Below are 20,884 nucleotides of genomic sequence, written 5' to 3'. Positions count from 1 at the left end.
GAAACTCGGTGCTGAAAGTTTTATTTTGCTCAGGGGAAATCAGGAATATTCTCACAATTCTATTTACCAAGGCAGCCTGGTTTATTTATAAAACCTTGGCCACGAGTGGCCAGAATCAAGGCATTTCAATGGGGATGTCTTTTACTTTCTTCCTTTTTCTCCTCTACCCACTGTCTCATTCTCCTTAAGAAGCATCTCTGGTGCATGCTTGGTTTCTAAAGGTCTGATGAGACTATGGATGCTACGGTGAATACTTAAGTCTGAAAGAAATATTTCTCTTTCCCTCCTTTGAGTCAGAAAATTCTGAACACAAGAGGATCCATTCAAGGCATGATGGAGTGCTTCACAGAGGCAGCAATATGTTCACAGTTGGCAAACAGAGATCTGTTTGGACAGTGAGCACAGCCATCCACTCAGCAAACATCAGCTTCCCTATTAGTTCACAGCAGAAAGAACCAGACGCTGACGGCCCTTCTTTCAGACTCCAACACCACTCTGGGGCAAGGCTTCTCAACAAAATGCCTTTGTCCAACAGTCACAATTCAGTGAGTCCCAGCGGCTTTCCTAGAAGCAATGTCTGTCTATTCACAATTGAATTGGGGCCCAAAAATCATTTCTAAAGGTCTAGAGGAAAAAAGTAATGGGAAAAAAAAATTTTTTTTTCCATTGAAAATAATAGACAAGGAGTGACTGAATGGCTTTATACAATCAGCAAGAACAGCAGCAGGAAAGGTATGAAGTGTATGATGTATCTAAAGGGCTATCAATCCCCTCAAGGTGGTTTTGGGAAAACAATGTTTGCACTGAAACCTGGAAGGACACCAAGTATAACCTTTCAAAGGAAGTCAGAGGAAGAGAGAGAGCAAATCAAACAGCAAGCTTCCTGTGGAGTGTGTGTGAATATGATACTCCTCTCCACAAGGCTTCAAAATGATATGCAAGTTAAAAACTACTTTCAGAAAGACAGTAAAACTGGTTAGGACATCTGGTTCTACCCAAACTTTCACCAAATCCTCAGTCATGAGTTTAAATTCACATACACACACACAAGACAGAAAACAAATGCATGGCCTGTCTTGCTTTCTCCCACTGTAGGCATGAACTTGCTATATGAGCACTTGTTCCTACAGACCCACTAACACAATTCTGCCATTTTTCTTAGTATAAATATGAAATCAAATAAAAAATATGAGTATATTCACAGGAGAAGGTTAGGGGAAGACAGGGCAGTGTCCTCCAGGATAGTACATTGTCCACAGCTGATAACACTAACATATTTTTATTACTAAGAAGTCACTTGTTACCTTACCTCTTCCCACCAACACTATTTCTAGATAGTTGGAAATGAAGGGTAAATCTGAGAACTCTCCATGTAACATACTTCTGACACCAAAGACTCTTACATAGTAAAACTACTGCCAGCCCATAGTCAGATTCTGTACAGCCTAGAAGCTAAAAATGGTTTTCACATTTTTAAAGGTTGTAAAAGAAATAGAGAATATGCATCAAAGACCATATGTGTGCAAAGAAAAATATTTACTATCTTGTCCTTTACAGAAAAAGTTTGCCAACCGTGAAAACCATTAAAAAGCCTCAAGTAACTCCTGATTCTATTTAAGCCAAATCATGAATGTGGAGCCAACTTGCGAGTATACTTTCAAATAATCTCCTCCAGGAGTCAAGGACCAGACTCCGGAAGATGAAAATGACACAGTTGAGGGCCAAAGGACCTCACCAGGACTCTGCTCATTCAACAGCAAAGGGCTAATAAGACAATCCTAAGATCTAATAATAAGACAAACTCTTTATCCTCTGGGAAGATACCTAAAAAACTGTTCAACTTGGAAGAATTCCTGGATAACACTGGCCCTTACAAGAAGCTGTTAGTTGGATCAAGTGAGTCCAAGAATACACAAGAGAGTACCTACCAGAGGGTGGGAGAGATCTTATTTGTATCACATGGGGCACTCTGGTCTTCTTGTAGAATATGCCAAAGGAAATACGGACCAAGTAAAAGACTAAAGCAAGGTGGAAGGAGTTATATATGAAACTCTTTCTTTTTCCTACAAGCATAAATGCAACCTCAGATAGTTATCTTTTTTAATGAATAGATAAAGAAGCTTTTTATGAAGGGAAGACTCAGTCTAAATTTCTAACCTAGAAGCCGAAAAGCCATTAAAGAGGAGGGAAAAAAGAGGTAATCTGAAATTTTGGATGTTGTAACTTCAAATTCCTTCCTCAAGCTGGCTGATTTAACTTAGTCTGGGCACCTGACAAATGTGAGTTGCCAGCTCAATTGCAATTCAGCTGCCTTTTAAGGAGAGTTAAGATCAAGTCTCTAATTTTCATCCACTCAGGATTTATTTGTGAATCTTGCCAATTTTTTAGAAATTGATCACACATACATTTTATTCTAGGTATAATATGTATCCAAGTTATTGTATCATGCAAAAACTCATGAAGTAGGGATGCCAGATAAGACACACATGGGACTAACTCAGTTAAATTTGAATTTCAGATACACAATAATTTGCTCCAAATACTGCATGGAACATGTTCATGCTAAAAAAATTATTTGCTGCACATCTGAAGACCAACTTTGGGTATCATGAAGACATGAAGGGGACTCTGGTATCAGTTAAACAGCTGCCATTTTGTAATACTCCGTAGGCTGGGGGCTGAGAAACTGATCAGCGTGAGTCAGTCTCTCAGTATGTCAGCAATCTGTACAACGAATGCTAGAGAGAAGAGGCTAAAGACGCAGCAGGAGAGTCCCATCGCCTTACTCAGACAACCACAGGAAAATAAAATGCCCGTGACAGGGAAATCCTCTAGAGGTATTGCTACCACTTCTCATGAGGTCACCCTCCCAAGAAAGCCAGTGGTGGAAGAGCACTGCTGGGGAGCCAAGTAAAAGGGCCACCTCTAGCCCTCCAGTCCCCCCACCCCAACACACACACATACTCCACACACTGTCTTCATCCCTGATATGTCCCACTAGTAGTGTTACAGTACTTTTTAAAGGGAGAAAGAAAAGAGAAGAAACCTCACCGACATTAAAGTGTCTGGAGACTGGCCAGAATCCGATGGAAAAACACCACCCTTTGCTTTCCCCGCTGGGCTGTGGCTTTCTTGAGGGGGCACTCGGCCAGAATCCAGCCCGTGATGGGCTTCCAATGGAAGTGCTAACAGAACTTCACTGTAGGGGCCCTTAGGAGAGGCTGGCTGGAACAGAGAGCTCTGAAAACATGGCTGGCTCAAACATCCACACAAGGATAAGATCATAAGCATAAAAATTCTGAACCATTGTTCAAATAAATCCTCTAAGAAGCTGGCTTTAGCTAGCAAGTGCTATTCAAACTCTTTCTGCCCACATATGCATATGGCAACAATTATACTGGCAACAATTGCCATAAAGACAGTCCTTTTGCTAAAAATTAAAGGTCAAGGTACTTAGGTACATTTTTGAGAAAAAGTAAATTTACTTCTCTCTTCTCCCCAAACTACGAAGTCATTTCACTCAGTTTCAGGCTCCAAATTAAGACAATGAATTGTGGGCACATACATTACTGCATTCATTTGTCCAAATGCCAACCCAAAGGACAAAAACAAGTTATATATGTAACTTTTTCCTTGATGAGATTAGTATAATAGGGTTATCATAAATTCCTAACAGCTACCACAGCTTTACAAGGCATGAGAAAGACATGAAAATAGTTCCTCATTTTACTTCTTTCTCTTCCTGTGCCCTCCTCACAAGTTAGACTTTCCAGAGTTAGAGGGTCAGTCAGACATGGGGAATGATCATTGGAGTGAGATGAGGAGGATGCCCAGCATGGAGAAGTCACATAAAAGAGCGGCCTAGCATGGGCATCTGGAGACAGGTCAGGTTCAAGAGGACATCACTCATGGTGGCAGCCTGGCACTGGGCAAGGAGAATGTCCCTGCAGTGAGGCGGTCTGACATGTGCTATCAGCCAAAGGAATGAAGCAGGGGAAATAATGGGAGGTTGGTTACATATACAGGGAGCCAGACTTGTCAGTATAATAGAAAGGAGTTTCACAAACATGGTAAGGAAAACTAGAATGCCTGTGTTGGATTGGAATTAGAAGTATCAGTGTAAACTCATTTCAATATATACAGTAAGATGTAGAAATACATATAAAATGTGTACTTATGTGTGTTTTTATGCCTATATGAATGCATCAAGGATGTGTGTGTGTATACACACACACACATTTAAATATTCTCTAACTTTGGTCACTGAGAGTCTTGGAGAGGTACAATCCCAGTAGTAATGGCCCACATACCACCCAGATCATCTTGGATTCTAAATATCATTCTCTACTAAAAGAAACCAGGGTTTCCAGAGAAATGGTTGAGAACAAAGGCAAGAGAACCTCAAGATGAGCCTGGAACATCTTTTTGTACTAGAAAAGAAGTACTCAAAGAATGATGAGAATATGTTAAAAGAGTATATAAGATGGTTGGAAGAGATTTTGAGCACCAAAATAATGTTAGTAGTGGGTTATAACCTACTAAATTAAAAAAAGGGTATGCATTTGTATTAGCATAAATAAGTAAATGAATAAACTGCCACTTTGATATTGATTTATTTTCATCACTTTAAAATATCTCCCTACAAAATACTTATTCATTACAAAGGGAAATTGAGAAAGTCATCAATAGAGAAGATTGGCAGATACCACCTTAACCAACTGATCAAAATGATCATCATCAGAACAGGAAAAATCAAAATCATGGCCTCCTAACAGGACACAATAAGAACACAACCATCAAATTCCTAATTTTGATGCTTGTGCTGTGGTTTCACAGGAGAATGTCCTTGTTTGTAAGAAAATACAACTGAAGTATTCAGTAGTGACAGACATTAGGAGACGATTTACTCTGCAGTGGTTTTTCTGTACTATTCACACCATATTTGCACAATTAAAATACAAAGTTTTTGTACCATTCAGATTATTTCCCCAAAATAAATTGGTTTTAGCCAACTAGTGCCAGAAGATAGTTTGTACTGCACTGCAACAAATTCCTTAAGTGTGAGACAGTTTCAAAATTTTAAGTAATTATTTTTTTTTTAAGAGCCCAGTAAACGGAGCGATTTATGTGAAAAGCATTACAAATATTCCATAAACGGAAGCAGTAAATCCTCCGTGGGTTCTAGCCTCGGAAACACTCAAGTCAGTTCTCCAGCACCAGTAACAGCGCCCAGGTACACACAGGAGGTAAAGGCGAGGAAGGTGACCGCAGAGAAAAATCCTCCTCCTCTGTACTTTGAATCCCCACCGTCAGGCTTCCATGGAGCGGCCAGCTGTACTCAAGGTCCTTAAATGTGGTGAGAAACGCCAAAGAGACTGGGGGAATGAGCAGAATCATTCACTCTGATAACAGCAAGCAGGATCCAGCTTCAGGAACCAGTCCCTCAGCTTAAAGGATATATTTAACACAAACAAAGAAAGCCCACTTACTGCCTCTGAGAACTCTTGCTGCTATGCATTCATGTGGCCCATTCTGGTTCTCAGATTTTCAGGCTGTCCTCAAACTCTAGATCTCTCCTCCTGTTCAAAATGGAACCTCTCACTATGCACACCCAGAGCTCAGATCACAGAGCTAGGCATGACCTAAGACATCAACCAAATCCCACCTCCGTCCCTCCATTTTACAGGTGAGAAAACCGAAGTCCCAGAGAGAACAAGAATTAGGGCCAACACCTAGAAGGCCAAAACCCAAACTCAAGGAAAAAGAATAAGTGGAAATAAGCTATGAAAAGTATAACATAAAATAAAAATGTTTAAAGCTGAAAACTCTTCAAGCAATTAAAAGCTTTTGTGGGGGCGGCCTTGTCAAATGTCAACTACTAAATTTTTAAGATCTGAAGAAACAACTCTCACAGTCTCTCCCAAATATCCTCTATAATAATAATCAACGTTGAATATTTACAGAACTCCAGAATAAGTGCCAGAAATTATGCTCCACATTTCACATAATCTCATTGAATCCTTACATCTCTTTGAAGTAGACACTGTTACCATCCTCCTCTTATTGTTGAGGAAATCTAGGATTAGTCATTCCCTGACTCACTCAACGTCAGAAAGTTTGAGGCAGAAGACTCAGAACTGAACCCACACAGCCTGACATCCAAGCCTGGGCTCTTGACTGCTTGTAACCACTCACGCATGCCCTAAACTGCTCTCCTCCGCTTTGCAGGCCAGCTTGTGATTTAAGTGGTACTACTCTAAGAAAACTGAGGTCAAACGGGCAAGAATCCCTTCCATCTTCTCTATCAAAAGCTAGGTAGGTATTAGAAGAAAATAATGTGGAAGAAATTTAAGTTATCCAAAATGATAAACAGTTTACAGCACAATTTTTCAGATTCTTCACCAACATGTGGACTTACAGGTAGAGCTCGAAGAATCTGCACTGATGCCAAATTTACCTATGATGGAAACCTTTTGCCATGAAGCAAAGCTAGCAAAGCCAGGTTTCTGCCCTGAATGAAATTCTTAACCTAATAACAATCTTAGTGCATTAAAAAAGATGCTACAACAACAATACAGTATACTAATGCATATATATGGAATTTGAAAGATGGTAACGATAACCCTATATGCGAGACAGAATAAGAGACACAGATGCATGGAACAATTTTATGGACTCTGAGGGAGAAGGTGAGGGTGGGACGTTCTGGGAGAATGGCATTGAGACATGTGTATTGTCATATGTGAAACAGAGCACCATTCCATGTTCGATGCATGTGACAAGGGCTCAGGGCCGGGGCAATGGGATGATCCAGAAGGATGGGATGGGGAGGGAGGTGGGTGGGGGGTCCGGGAAGGGGAACACATGTAAACCCATGGCTGATTCATGTCAATGTATGGCAAAAACTATTACAATATTGTAAAGTAATTAGCCCCCAACTAAAATAAATAAATTTATAAAATAAAAAAAAATAAAATAAAAAAAAAATAAAAAAGATGCTACATAGTGCAGCCTTTTTTTAAAAATAAAATGTTGAGTCATTTCATATCAAAGAGCAATTTCTATCAAGTGACAAATTTTACACATTATTTTCTCTCACAATCTCAATTCAAACACTCATCTATACATTATAAACACACTGCCAAGAATCTAAGAAAACAAACAGAATGCAAAGTTAAGGAGGGGGAGAAAACGCACCATTCAATAGACAAAACTGTTCTCATTTAATTATTACAGAGATAGTTTTGTATCTTGGATCACAACTTTTTAACTAAATAACTAAAGATCATAATTTAATTAAAAATAACTTGAACTTGTCTTTCATGTCAGTTTTTACAGACCCAGTCTTGTTTCCCTTCCTGATGAAAAATTAGTTATAACCTGGGAAACAAATTCTCTAAGGTCCTTCGTAGTCCTGATTAACCACCTCCCAGCAGTGCTAAGGAGGCTCAAGAAGCCATTGCTTCACCAAGGCAACTTGATAACATAACGGGTTTCTTAGCAACCTGGTAGTCACAGTAACCATTCACCATGGTATTAGAATTAGGCTACCCACCCTGGTTGGGGCCAAAGGAATAATTTAAACTTATTAAATCTTTAGGCCCAAGGTAACAAGAAAAATACACATTTTTTTTAAGTTATTCATAATTTACCTATGAAATTATCTTCTTATGTGACTCTTCAGTGTTGGACTAGATGAGCAGATACTTAAAAACATAATTACAAATCAATCCTTACTGTTCTTAATACTTCGCTTTTTTTTTTAAAGAAATTTGGAGCTAGGTATATAATCTATACCACAATTAGATTATTTTCAAGAGAAAAGTACCATGCATCATTTTAACCATGGTAAGAAGATGATTATATAGAAGCAGTTAAGTTATAATTCAAATATGGAAAACAAAATCTTTGGCGTATGTATGAAAGTATTCTTAAATTTCATTTAAGAAACAAATGACAAAGAATGAAAATAATTTCCAATTTATTAAAATGTCTACTAAACAAACACTAATTTGGTTTTAAAGTCGAATTTTATGTATTTGCTCACATATTATAGAAATTTAACAAATGTTCTATATACAAAGAGAAATAAATTTAGAATTTACATAAATTCCACTTTCCAAAATCTACAGCACAGCAGACACTGTTTGTGATGGGGACAATATATTTGAATTTGCAACCAAGAGTTAATGAGCTATTTAATTTTCCAGTACTTACAACCCTAGTCATTTCCAATGAACCAAAGATTTCATCACTCATAAAAACAGAATATTTTCCACAAATGCTATACTTTCATGTTAGCAGCTTCTCAGTCTCACCCCACTCTTTTATTTTTTTGGCCACGTCATGCAACTTATGGATCTTAATTCCCTGTCTAGGGATCGAACTGAGCCCCCGCTACACCACCCCAGAATTAAGTGCTGAGTCCTAACTACTGGACTGCCAGGAATTCCCTCACCCCTCCCACTGAAAGAATATTCCAAAAGAAACATCAGTTCAGTTCAGTCGCTCAGCCGTGTCCGACTCTTTGCGACCCCATGAATTGCAGCACACCAGGCCTCTCTGTCCATCACCAACTCCCGGTGTCTACCCAAACCCATGTTCATCGAGTCGGTGATGCCATCCAACCATCTCATCCTCTGTCGTCCCCTTCTCCTTCTGCCCCCAATCCTACCCAGCATTAGGGTCTTTTCCAATGAGTCAACCCTTCACATGAGGTGGCCAAAGTATTGGAGTTTCAGCTTCAACATCAGACCTTCCAATGAACACCCAGGATTGATCTCTTTTAGAAAAGAAACATAGGCTTGATTATTAAATGTGACAAGGATCTACAGTAGTGACTTACAATCTCAATCCTAATTGTATAGCATTCACTCCTGTCCATGTCTTATTTCACATGACAGGTAAAGCCATACAAGGCACACACTTACATTTTGGAGCTTTCAAAGTATCTACTGGAGTACCCAGCAAACAGCAGGACCTTACTAATGGCTGCTGGTTGAAGAAATTTGTGAATCAGCACTACTCTACAATGGGGTAACTTGTTAATATGGCTTTTAAAATTTTGCTTGCTCACCTACAATTAACCTTTTTTGTATTCATACTTCTGTGGGAGCACTTCCACTATTATAAAAATGATGCAATTTTTGAAAACTTGTATTGATCTTCCTTTTGTGGTAATACCTTGAGCTGTTACACAAGGACACGTTTCTAGACATCAAAAATATCTTCCTTTCCTCACAGACTGCCAGTATGAGAAGAAAGAAAGATGCCAGGCCAAGCAAACCCAGACAAACCTAGCCTTTCTTAATCTAAGAAAGTCATGCAGTAGTGAAGGATGGAACAGGAGCCATCAGCCCACAACCAAAATAAGATAGAGCATGTGGAGGAGAAGCCCAAGATTTCAAATCAACAATGAATTATGGGCTATGAGACAAAATAAACAGTCATTCAAAACAAATAGTCGATGAAAAATTTAGTAATATGACCCCATTTTCTGCAGTAGGATAGTGTTTTGCAATACTTTTTAATACATTTGAGACTAACCACCCAAATATCATGAAAAAAATGACAGTGCAAGTCAAAAAGAAGTGAGATAGCAAAAACAGAAGGCAGAGAGAAGAAAGACTGGGTCCTAACATTTAACACAGTTAATACAAGATTTAGATTTGGAGAGAGGCTCAGGATAGAAATGATGAATTGATAAACACAAGCAGACATTTAAGACATTCACTTATTTGCAAATTAGCTATACTTTTCTTGAGACTGAAATTCTAAATGGTGAAATCTTTCAGATATTTGTATTTTAAAGACAATGTTCTTCCCAGTCTGAAATGAATTGCATTTGATAAAGCCAACCTGGATGAAGAGTAATTTATAGTCCCAGACTTCTGTAATTAAGTCCTTGCTGCAAAAGTAAGTATACCAGAGGCGACAGGATCCTGATAGGAAAAATCTCCAAAATTAAGATGAGATCAAAAATTCTCAGGCCTTGCAACCAGAGACAGACAGTCAAAACAAAATAGGAAATAAGTTATCTATAGAATCAATCCTCCCTGAATGAACACATGTTTAAGTATATCAAACAACAGAAAGCAAATTACTGACCTGGTATTAGTGCATATAAAATTCTTCTGTGAATTTGGTTGATAGGAATTGGTTTTCCAGAGTCTGATAACCAACCCTACATCCATTTTCCCACTGTACATTTAAAACTGAGTTTCCTATCCTGAGAAACTAAGAAGCAGCTTGCTACATTTAGGAGAAACGGGTCTGGCAATTTACATCACATACACCACATCTAGACCCACCCCAAGGCCATGGCAGGCAGGTACAGGCACTCAGTCATGTCAGACTCTGTGTGACCCCATGGACTGTAGCCAGGTTGCCCTGTCCATGGGATTTTCCAGGCAAGAATACTGGAGTGGGTTGCCATTTCCTCCTCCAGGGGATCTTCCCAACTCATGGATTGAACATGCGTCTCCTATGGTTCCTACATTGGCAGGTGGGTTCTTTACTGTTGAGCCGCCAGGCAGACGTCATTAAGCACCACACCTTTCCCACTGGGCCCAGAGGCTGTTTCTGGGTCCTGCACACAGCCTGCCAGTTGAGCCACAACTGGTTGAGAGTTGGCAGGACAACTGAAACCTCATTTTCCCTGCTGCAAAACACACAGAACTTGAAAATTAAGCAAGAATTTGAAACCAAGGTCTGCCCTGTAAAACTGAAAGCCTGAAAAAGCCCTGAAAAACTCAGGTCTTCCAATCTCTAGAATGGGGATGATGATAGGACAACATTATTACTGATGACAATATTACTTCTCATAGCATTAACAGTGATGATTATTTGATAGCAAAAGTATAATCTGCCCAGCACAAAGCAAATGTTTAAAGTGTTAAGTTCTTTTAAGACACTTCCACAGCCCATAGACTATGCCAATGTATTGATATCAACAATAGTATATATACCAAACACTGACATAAAAGTGATTTTTGTGAGAATAATGATTAAATTAAAAACAATAAACACACACACACAGACTCGGTGATAAGAGGTTGAAAGGACCTGAATTCCAATCAGCTCTGTGCTGTGTGATCTTGGGCAAATTATGTGGCTTCTCTGGATAATAAGGGGGGGCTGGTCATGTTCTGTGGTCTCAATTCTTTTTTTTAACTGAAGTACCGCTGATTTACAATATTCATTAGTTTCTGGTGTACAGCAAAGTGATTCAGTTATACATATATATATTTCATATTCTTTTCCACTATGGTTTATTACAGGATATTGAATATAGTTCCCTCTGCTATATATACAATAGGACTTTGTTAATCTATTTTGTATACAGTAGTTTGTAACTGCTCATTCTAAACTCCTAATTTATCCCTCTCCCATTCCCTTTCCCCTTTGGTAACCATAAATTTGTTTTCTATGTCTGTGAGTCTGTTTCTGTTTTGTAAATAAGTTCATGTGCAGCATATATTAGATTCCACGTATAAGTGATATACAGTATTTGTATGATTTCACTTAGTATGGTACTCTCTAGGTCCATCCATGTTGCTTCAAATGGCATTATTTCATTTTTTTTATGGCAAAAGTATTCCATTCTGTGTGTGTGTATGTGTATATATACACACCCCATATCTTTGTTATCCATTCAGATGCTAATTTTAGAAATACTTTGCTACAATGTTCAAATCTCAAACTTGGAGGCTTTTTTATACAAAAATATTGCCATGGAGGTGAGGAGAAAAGTGTTATGTAATCCTAAATCTTATTTAGACATCAAAAATAAAGAGATGACAGTACATGAACTCAATTCTTTACTTTTTCCAGGCTCCGTAAATTAAAAAATATAGCAGACAAAGCATAGAGAAAGTCCCACTGCTGGAAGGGAAGAGAGATGAACTTCTTTAAGCTCCCCAACTTCTGAAAGCCTAACTAACTTCAGCTTTCAGTGCCCTCTTCTTCTAGCCTATCTCTAGAGATCTGTAACATCTACAGTCACTTTTCGTCAATTATATTCACTCTCCTCTTTAATGTTTAGTCTTTTAAAATCTTAGACATTGAGTAAAATAGAATATAAAGTCTCCAAAAGTAGTGATAGTTCCCAGGAGTGAGCAATTCCATGAGTATTTGATTTACACTTACTGCATTGAATTTTTTAAAGACAGGCCAAAAAAAATCTATATTAAATTAACACAGTATAATTACTTCCTTGGAATTAGTAAACACTGTGACTACATCAGACAATTTATTTTTGTAAGGCACTAAACTACCAATATAAAGTTCACAGAATCCATTGGCCTCTTTTCTGGCAACAGTAGTTAGCATTTCCTGCAACTCTGATAAATATATTCTAAATAAAATGATATAAAGTAACATGACACACTGCAAACAGAAATTAACTTTTGTTCATAAGTTTTTAAATCAAAGCATTCCCTTTCAAATTTCAGTAAGAAATAAGATTGCTTCAAAAGAACTAATTCAATCTTCTGTAGAAGAACTGAATGTCACCAGCTTTCCCAAAATAAGAAGGAAAGGAGGGAAAACAGAAATGCTCAGGTTTATAGCACAAAGAATCCTTCAGAGAGGATTGCACAGGACTAAGTGTCTTCCAAGTTTATCTGGATTGCCTGACTCTTAATCAGTTTCTAGGCTATCAGGCCAATCAATGGGCATAGTGGAAAAAAGACAATGAACCAAAAAGAGGCCAGGACAGTCTTCGAGTCCAGCTGGTAGGAAGAAATAGGAAATCCTTTCTCCAATCTTTTATAAAAGAAAAGGTCATGTGCCATGTTTTGAAAGACGTTATGAACTTGACAAGAACCTACTACAGAGGAATCAAAGAGTGGGTTTTTCTGAGCTGAGATGGTCTTCGGTGCTGGATCAAAGCTCATGACAACAGTCATTCATACAAACACACAACTTTAAAGTGGCAAATAGTAATGGTTTCTATCTACTCTCCTGAAAAAAAAATTTATAGATAAATTTTCAGTGCTTGGACACTAACTTCCAAATGTCACAACATGCTTTCTTGATGTTTTAGTTTTCAGTCTATTTTTCCCCTTGCTTCTGATTCTTTAAAAATTCATTTGTGGGTATTATCAAAAGGAACAAAAGAGAAGACCTTTGCTAATTAGCAGTTCTTGGTGAAACAATTTTAAAGCAGTATTTCCTACAGAAAAGGAAAGCTCCAGAAGAAAATTCCTGACAACACTTATCTGAAAGACTGTAACTGTTAACTCTGGAATAACTGGAATGCTGGTGCTCCCAACATTTAAACCCAACCTCCTTTGCATTTACCTCCTGCCTGGTCACACTCCCCTGTGAAGTACACAAACAATCGGCCTTTCCAGTGTGCAGGCTGACAAGCCATCTGTCAGCAAGATGTGAAACTTTACAGAAAGTCTCATCTCCTTTTTTCTTGCCTTTTTTAAAAACTGTCCTAGTCTTTAAGCAGAACCCAATGACTAGAACATCTCATGTTTTTAAAGTTTTGCCAGAAAGCATGCTCCTTCCATTACTCTTCCCTGGTATTTTCTTCATAGCCATCATCACCTCTGGCGATGTGATATGTTTATATATTTAATTTAATTTCCGTTTACTCCCAACTCTGGTTGTTCCACTCTTCTGTCCTCTCAGCACACAGAACCAGGCACTATCAGTGCTCATTATACAAACTGAATCAAGAACAGCGTGAGAGGCAACAGAGCAGCGATTAAATAAAAGTCAGGACTCGGAGGTCAACAAAGACCTGCGTTCCCATCTCCACTCCATCCCTTAACAGCTACTTGCCTTCAGATAAATTAAGTTTTCTATCCCTCTATTTCTACTTTAAATAATAGTACCTATCTCTTAATTAGGGAGATCAGAAACAGGTTATATACCTAGCCGTGTGCCTAGCCTACAGTAAGAATGGATAAAAATTCAGGAATACATAAAAGGGTTATCTAGTCAAAAAGAGTAATAGACCTGGTATATAAACTGCTGCCTGAGACTAGCAAAACCTGGATAAATTGAAGTATGAAATGCCACTGAAGCCCAAAAGAAATACGTCATTCAAAGACAAAACAGATTGTATTTTCTAATAAAGCAAACAGGGAGAACAATAAACAACTATATCTGCATGATCATAAGGTTAAAGTAGCACACATTCTGACAAACTTCTCTAAGAGCCATACTGGACATATAATTAATTAAAACAAATGCTTTAATGACACAGTGAAAGAAAACTAAAATCCGAGTTTCTTAATGTATTTGTTAAGTAGAGGAGAAATTCTACGCTTTAGTGCATGGTAGCTACAAACCTCCGATAATGAAATCGAGAACAAGAGTGCAATTTTCATTATCTATTTTATTAGAAATGTAACTTTAAATCTTGTGTAACAAATCATGTTTTTAAATCAAACTTACAAGTTATCAGACTGAAACTGACTCACTAATCCAAATGTCCCACTTCTTAAAAACACAAAGAAGTACAAGGATGACCTGGATCTGTCCACACAAATTCCAAAGAGCAATTGCCCGGGGCTTCTTATTTCTTATATTAGAATCTTCATGTCACAGAAAGTGAAAGCAATCTAGGATATTCATCTTTTAGCTTGCTGTATCTTGCTTTGACTTGCCAAACAGACAACACAATCAGCTTTCTGTAATTTCTCTGCCACTAGTGTGGCAAAGGGGTGGGACTTTGGAGCAGAAAGCTTTGTGTAACAGAGTTCTTTTTTAACCCTTTTTTAAACAAAGGATATAGTTCATCTCTTTTTCTCATTCACAGATCCAAATTTCACTATATCCTGTCACCAAATGAAGCAGATTCTACTCTAAGAACCCTTAAAATTTACTCCAAAATTATCACTATCTTTTGACATCCATAGACATTAATAACGTGCATAATACTTAGTAGAGAAACTTCCTCAAGAGTCCATGTTAGAGTCCCAGCTCCTTCACAGGTTCTTACAATTTGCATTTGGCTGCAGCTGATGAGCACTGTTGATTATGCCAAATGCAAAATCACACCTTTACCCATTAGCCTGCAAGTGCCTCTGGCAAAAGTACTGCCTCTAGGGCTCTGCTAGGGTTGATGTTCTGGAGACTGGATGGGGCAAGAAGCAAGGTGGTGATCACTGGTTCCCACACAACAGGAAGAGCCCCGGAAACTCTGAGCCTAAGGAAGTTAGTTGTCTTGGTGTCTGACACACCACATCTACTGTGCTGCCAAGACCTCTGGCCAGGCAGCTCTGACTCAACCCTCGGCCCCAGATCCCAGCTGTTGCTGGTGTGAGGAGACCATGAACAGCCATCAGCCTGACTCATGCCTCTTCCTGAGTCTATCCTTCCTGTGACCACACCAGCTCCTTGAATTGTTCTTCTCCATGGGGCCCAAGGAGTTGGCTTAAGACTCAACATTCAAAAAACTAAGATCTTGGCATCCAGTCCCATCACTTCATGGCAAGTAGAAGGGAGGGAAAAAAGGAAACAGTGACAAACTTTCTTTTCTTGAGCTCCAAAATCACTGCTGATGGTAACTGCAGTCATGAAATTCAAAAACACTTGCTCCTTGGAAGAAAAGCTATGACAAACATAGACAGTGTATTAAATAGCAGAGACATCACTTTGCAGACAAAGGTCCATCTAGTCAAAGCTATGGTTTTCCAATAGTCATGTACGGATGTGAGAGTTGGACCATAAAGAAGGTTGAGCGCAGAAGAATTGATGCTTTCCGACTACGGTGCGAGAGAAGACTCTTGAGAGTCCCTTGGATGGCAAGGAGATCAAATCAGTCAATCCTAAAGGAAATCAGTCCTGAACAATCATCAGAAGGACTGATGCTGAAGCTGAAGCTCCAAAACTTTGGCCACCTGATGTGAAAAGCCACCTCATTGGAAAAGACCCTGATGCTGGGAAAGATGGAGGGCAGGAGGAGAAGAGGACGACAGAGGACGAGATGGTTGGATGGTGTCATCAGCTCAATGGACATGAGTTTGAGCAAACACTGGGAGAAAGCGAAGGACAGGGAAGCCTGGTGTGCGCTCTTTGTGGTTGCAAAGAGTTGGACACAACTGTGTGACTGAACAACATGGAGCCCAGGCTCTTCTTGCAACTTCTGGTCTTGCTGGCAAAGGATTGATCCCAATTAACCACACTGACTCTGGTGGGACAAAAGGAACTCACAGCCACGAGTGAAAAAACAACTCAGTGCTTCAGCTACTGTTGTTGAGCAGGGCACACACGCTTTAAACTACTACTGCTGTGGAAGTCCAAGACCCTTTGAAACTCAACAGCCCTCTCTGCATCACCCTCAGGCCAAAGTAAGGGAAAAGGAACAATGTAAACTTCAATTTGTTAAGCAGTGTGGGGAAACACTATGAGATGACCCAAGGAAATCCACTCCAAGGGTGAGAACCACAGCCTGTGCCCTCCACCTGTGAGAAGTGTACTTCTTGGCTGTCATCTTTAAAAGATGACACGACAACACTCTGCCTGACTATGGAAAGTAAATTCTAAAAGCATTACTTTTAAACCCCAAATGAACCTATCTGCTTAGAATGCCTATATCATTTCAACTCATCTTTCTAGGGGTCATTCTGGCAGAGATTCAAAATCAGTTACAGATTATTAATAAAACAAGTTTCTCTCAGGTCTGAGAGGAAAGGTCCCCTTTATACATAATGGCTTCCTTCATTACATTTTTCCTCTGACCTAAACCATAGCTGCTTCTGAAGAGACTAAAACAGTATCTAAAAGATCCACCCCCCCACTTAAAAATACTATGAATCTGTAAGTGATCCCAGTTTTATCACTGGTTCCAGGAATTCAGGCCTGTTTTATCATTGCTCTACAGGCTCCCATTCATATAGGTATCTTCTCTCCTGAAGCTGTTGCCTGATCTGCCTCTGTGCCCATTTCTCTTAATGGCACAACTAGATCCCCACACCCAGCTATAAACCAAGTCCCTCACATCCCATCAGTCACTGCAATCTGTCTGTTCTGCCTCCACTCCCACAGCAACTAACACAGGGCTTTGTACAAATAAGCATGCAAATTTTTGTTGCATGAATGAACAAACCAAATGATTACAACTTATTCTGAAAAGTTTTATTTATACACACACATATTGACAGGGGGTTTCCTAGGCTGCGCTAGTAGTAAAGAACCTGCCTGCCAATGGAGGAGATATAAGAAACACGGGTTTAATCCCTGGATCAGGAAGATCCCCTGGAGAAGGAAATGGCAACCCATTCCAGTATTCTTGCCTGGAGAATCCCATGGCAGAGGAGTCTGGCAGGCTACAGTCCACAGGTTTGCAAAGAGAGTTGGACACGACTGACTTAGCACGTACACATATACTGATACACATACAATATGGCGCCTGCCTTGAGAGAACCAGGGTTAAAACTAAAGACCACAGTATACTTGGAGCTTTACTTCCAGAAATTCCTGCTCAACAGATCTGCAAGAGGTCCAGCAGTCTGCATTCTTATGTAACACCCAGGAGAGCCCCAGTCCACACTGGAGAAGCGCCGTCCAGCTGAATGGACAACATAGGCACAGCTGGAGCCAAGAGACGACACTTCTATCCACACCCACTTCTATGTGCTTCAGAGGAAGACGCGCTAGCTTTGCCTGTGGCCCCACTAAGTACTAGGAATTATGCAATCAAACCATGCTAATGCGAAGAGAAGAGGAAGAGAAATGTTTCCGTGAGTCACCAAGTCAGAATCGGACTAGCCCGGGCCACCTCAAACTATGGTTGATGGCTGTGGAATGTAATGCCTTTCATCAGACAGGTAGGGAAACTAAGGCCCAAGAGATAAAAATCAGGAGTCTAAACTCTTACAGCTGGGGAGTGTATGTATGTATGTATGTGCATTGTTGGCAGGGAGGATGTGGCACAATGACCCAGGTGTCCCAGTTCATATCATCTCCCCTGTATCTATAGAATGAATGTTTTAATTGCCTCAAAATACTTTCTGCAATTTATATCCTCTATTTCTCTTGATCACAATTGTTATTTTTATGAGACTCCATGTTCTATTGGCCCTACAACAAACAGCAAGTATACAGTAAACTTTTCCAAACCCATACATTCCAAAGACAAAGCAATTCTCTGGTCAAATGCTAATGTCTATGGTAATCATATTTAATCACAAGGCAGAAATATGAATATTAGAAATACTAGAGCTTACCCATTGAGTGTGTGAGGGAGCTGAGCTCAACAGGGCAATGTGGAAGTAAAAGACTGAGGCTCTCAGAAGGTGGCATGGGCTTTTTACCCCCAAATTACCTTAAGCTTCTTCCAACTGTCCTTATCTGTGAACTTCTAATATAGCTCACATTCTTATTCCTCCTACCATCACTCTCTCCAGTTATCTTTGGTTCTGAGACATAATAAAATGACAAGAATGTGGGATTACAGGAACATCTGGCCCACTCTAGGTCTGCAGGCATGGAGCTTTCCCTGCTTTCTACCCTATCCCTTTTCCCCTTGTTGTTCCTGCAACTGTAGCCTTGATTCCCTGCAAAACTTTACACTGGCCCCTTAATTCTTACCAGTCTGTATCTTACCATCTGTCAAGAAAAAAGCATCTGAGTACTGATTTGCAAAGTCTTATAAAAAGTTCACAAGCAGTTTTAAGTAGAACTTATGATTCTTCCACTTTGCTTTAGAGCTTTCCAGTAACAAAGTAGCTAGCTTCCTACAAATGTCTCTCTGAGGCCTTGAATTTGCACAGCAGTATATCATGCCTACTGGGTTTTCAGTCTGTCTGACTTCGACTGGTCAGCATCCTGACACTACCAGTCCAGACCATACCATACCATACCACTGCTGCAGTGATGTCTTGGCCTCTGCCTGCCCCTACTCGCCCTACTGGCTGAGACCATATGCACTTGGCAATCCAGAATGGACAGAGGCTGAGAAGCTCAGCTTCAGGCTCAGACAGATCAGAGTTCAAGTCCAGCTCCTTGGTGAACTCTTTCTGATCCTCAACTTGCCCCTGGGTAAAAAGCAGGGGTGATGACAATTATACCTTCTTCAGGGCTATTGGGAGGATTGTATCAATTAAATATAGCAGATAATAAACTTTCAAGACATGAGTCTTACACCATTATTTCCAAGACCATAGAGATGTTTGGGAACCCCTTTACCTGGAGAAGGGAAAGGCTACCCACTCCAGTAATCTGGCCTAGAGAATTCCACGGACTGTATAGTCCATGGGGTGGCAAAGAGTCAGACACGACTGAGCGACTTTCACTTCACTTCATTTCACCTTGTAACACTGTTGTAAGCCCTAACTGAACACATTAACACTTCTCTGTTACCCAAAAGCAAAGTTTCACAACTGGCAACTTCAAACTTCAAAAGGTTCCATCCTCTAGTGTAAGTATCTCTAGTGTAAAGTGCAAAGAAATGCCCAAGGAAGCTGTTAAAGTGCAGATTCTCAGATCCTTGCTCTCAAAAAATCTGATTCAGAAGGTCTAGGATTAGGCGCAGGAATCTGAATATATAACAGGCACAGGTGGTGCTAGTGGTAAAGAACCCACCTGCCTATCCATGAGACTAAGAGACACAGGTTCAACCCCTGGGTCGAGAAGATTCCCCTGGAGGAGAGCATGGCAACCCACTCCAGGGGAGAATCCCAGGGACAGAGGAGCCTGGTGGGCTACAGTCCATGGGGTTGCAAAGAGTCAGACATAACTGAAGCGACTTAGCCCGCATGCACACCTGCATACAGGTAATTTAGAAAAGTTTTATCAGCCTCACTTAAACATCAAGCCACAGTCTCAGATGAACTTAAGGTTCCCACAGCACTCTCCAGCCATAGAGCAGTCTCACATCATCTCACTGACCATTATCATCCCGGGAAAGAACTAAGTCAGGGGCCCCCAACCGCTGGGATCTAATGCCTGATGATCTGACATGGAGCTGAGGTAACACTAACAGAAACAAAGTGCACAATAAACTTAATGCACTTGAATCATCCTGAAACCATCTTCCCTGCCCTCATCTGCAGAAAAATTGTCTTCCATGAAACTGGTCCTTGGTGCCAAATAGGTTGGGGACCACTGCTCTGAAGGGACGCTCCAGAATCATCTCTGATCACTGGCCCCTCCTTTATCCTCCCCATGAAATCTGCAGTTACAGCAGGAACTAGGTTTTTAAACCCAATTCGGAGATTATTTTTATTCGGCTCTTATAACTAACGAAAGGCATCTCATGAATATAAAGAATGAGTTGAGGTATCCCATGGAAGGCTAAGCTTCTTGAAGTACCAATGCTTTAAATGGAAATCTCACTAAAAACTATCATGCTCTAGGAACTCTTACATTCACTTCTTGTAGTTTCACCCTTGTTGTTGTTATCTCTCTCCCTCTGAAGGTTCCCATTCCTTAAAATTTGCTAACTTTAACCTCATTGGTCTGAGAAACCAAACGCTTCAGTGCAACCAGAAGTAAATAACATCAGGCGCTGGTGAGAGAATACAGGGTCCTTCTATGAACCCAGTGCACACACGCTTTAGTGCTGATCTATCTCAAGTCTGATTGGCTAAACAAAGGACTTTTCAGCCAATTGCCTGGCCAGGGGTTGATTTGGGAATGGAACACAGAATTCTATTTCTTTAACCAATATTTCAGCCAAGTAGGGCCTGAATACCTATATTAACCTGTCACTTGATAGGGGAAAATTATATTCTCTGCAGATATTTAATGTTTAAAAAAAAAAAAAAACAGGTTTAAAAAATTGTATAGGGACTTCTCCAGTTAAGACTTCCAGTGGTTAAGACTCCACACTCTCAAAGTGGGTTCAATCCCTGGTCAGGGAACTAAGATCCTGCATGTGCCTGGCCCAAGAAAGTATAGACAGATAGATAGGGATAAAATT

At 39.9% G+C, this 20,884-nt stretch overlaps 1 protein-coding gene across 16 annotated transcripts in view; it reads right to left on the bottom strand.

The window, feature by feature from the left end:
• The window catches only part of FNDC3B (fibronectin type III domain containing 3B), a 362,295-nt gene that overhangs the window by 192,768 nt on the left and 148,643 nt on the right, over positions 1 to 20,884 (bottom strand). For 2 of the 16 annotated variants that reach the window (XR_014077095.1, XM_081570947.1), the window contains exon 1: positions 7,381 to 7,514. The exons of 11 other annotated variants lie outside the window; for them this stretch is intronic. The gene's annotated coding sequence lies outside the window, so the exon portion shown is untranslated. Of the gene's footprint in view, positions 1 to 7,197; positions 7,515 to 20,884 lie in introns of those variants that run through there. 3 more of the 16 variants (XR_014077096.1, XM_081570946.1, XM_081570945.1) reach the window with 2 other exon arrangements.

The sequence above is a fragment of the Giraffa tippelskirchi genome, chromosome 2, assembly GCF_054371585.1.
Source record: "Giraffa tippelskirchi isolate mGirTip1 chromosome 2, T2T-mGirTip1v1.2.pri, whole genome shotgun sequence".
NCBI lineage: Eukaryota > Metazoa > Chordata > Mammalia > Artiodactyla > Giraffidae > Giraffa > Giraffa tippelskirchi.
The sequence above is the reverse complement of the archived record's forward strand: the minus strand, read 5'-3'. Positions and strand labels throughout refer to the sequence as shown.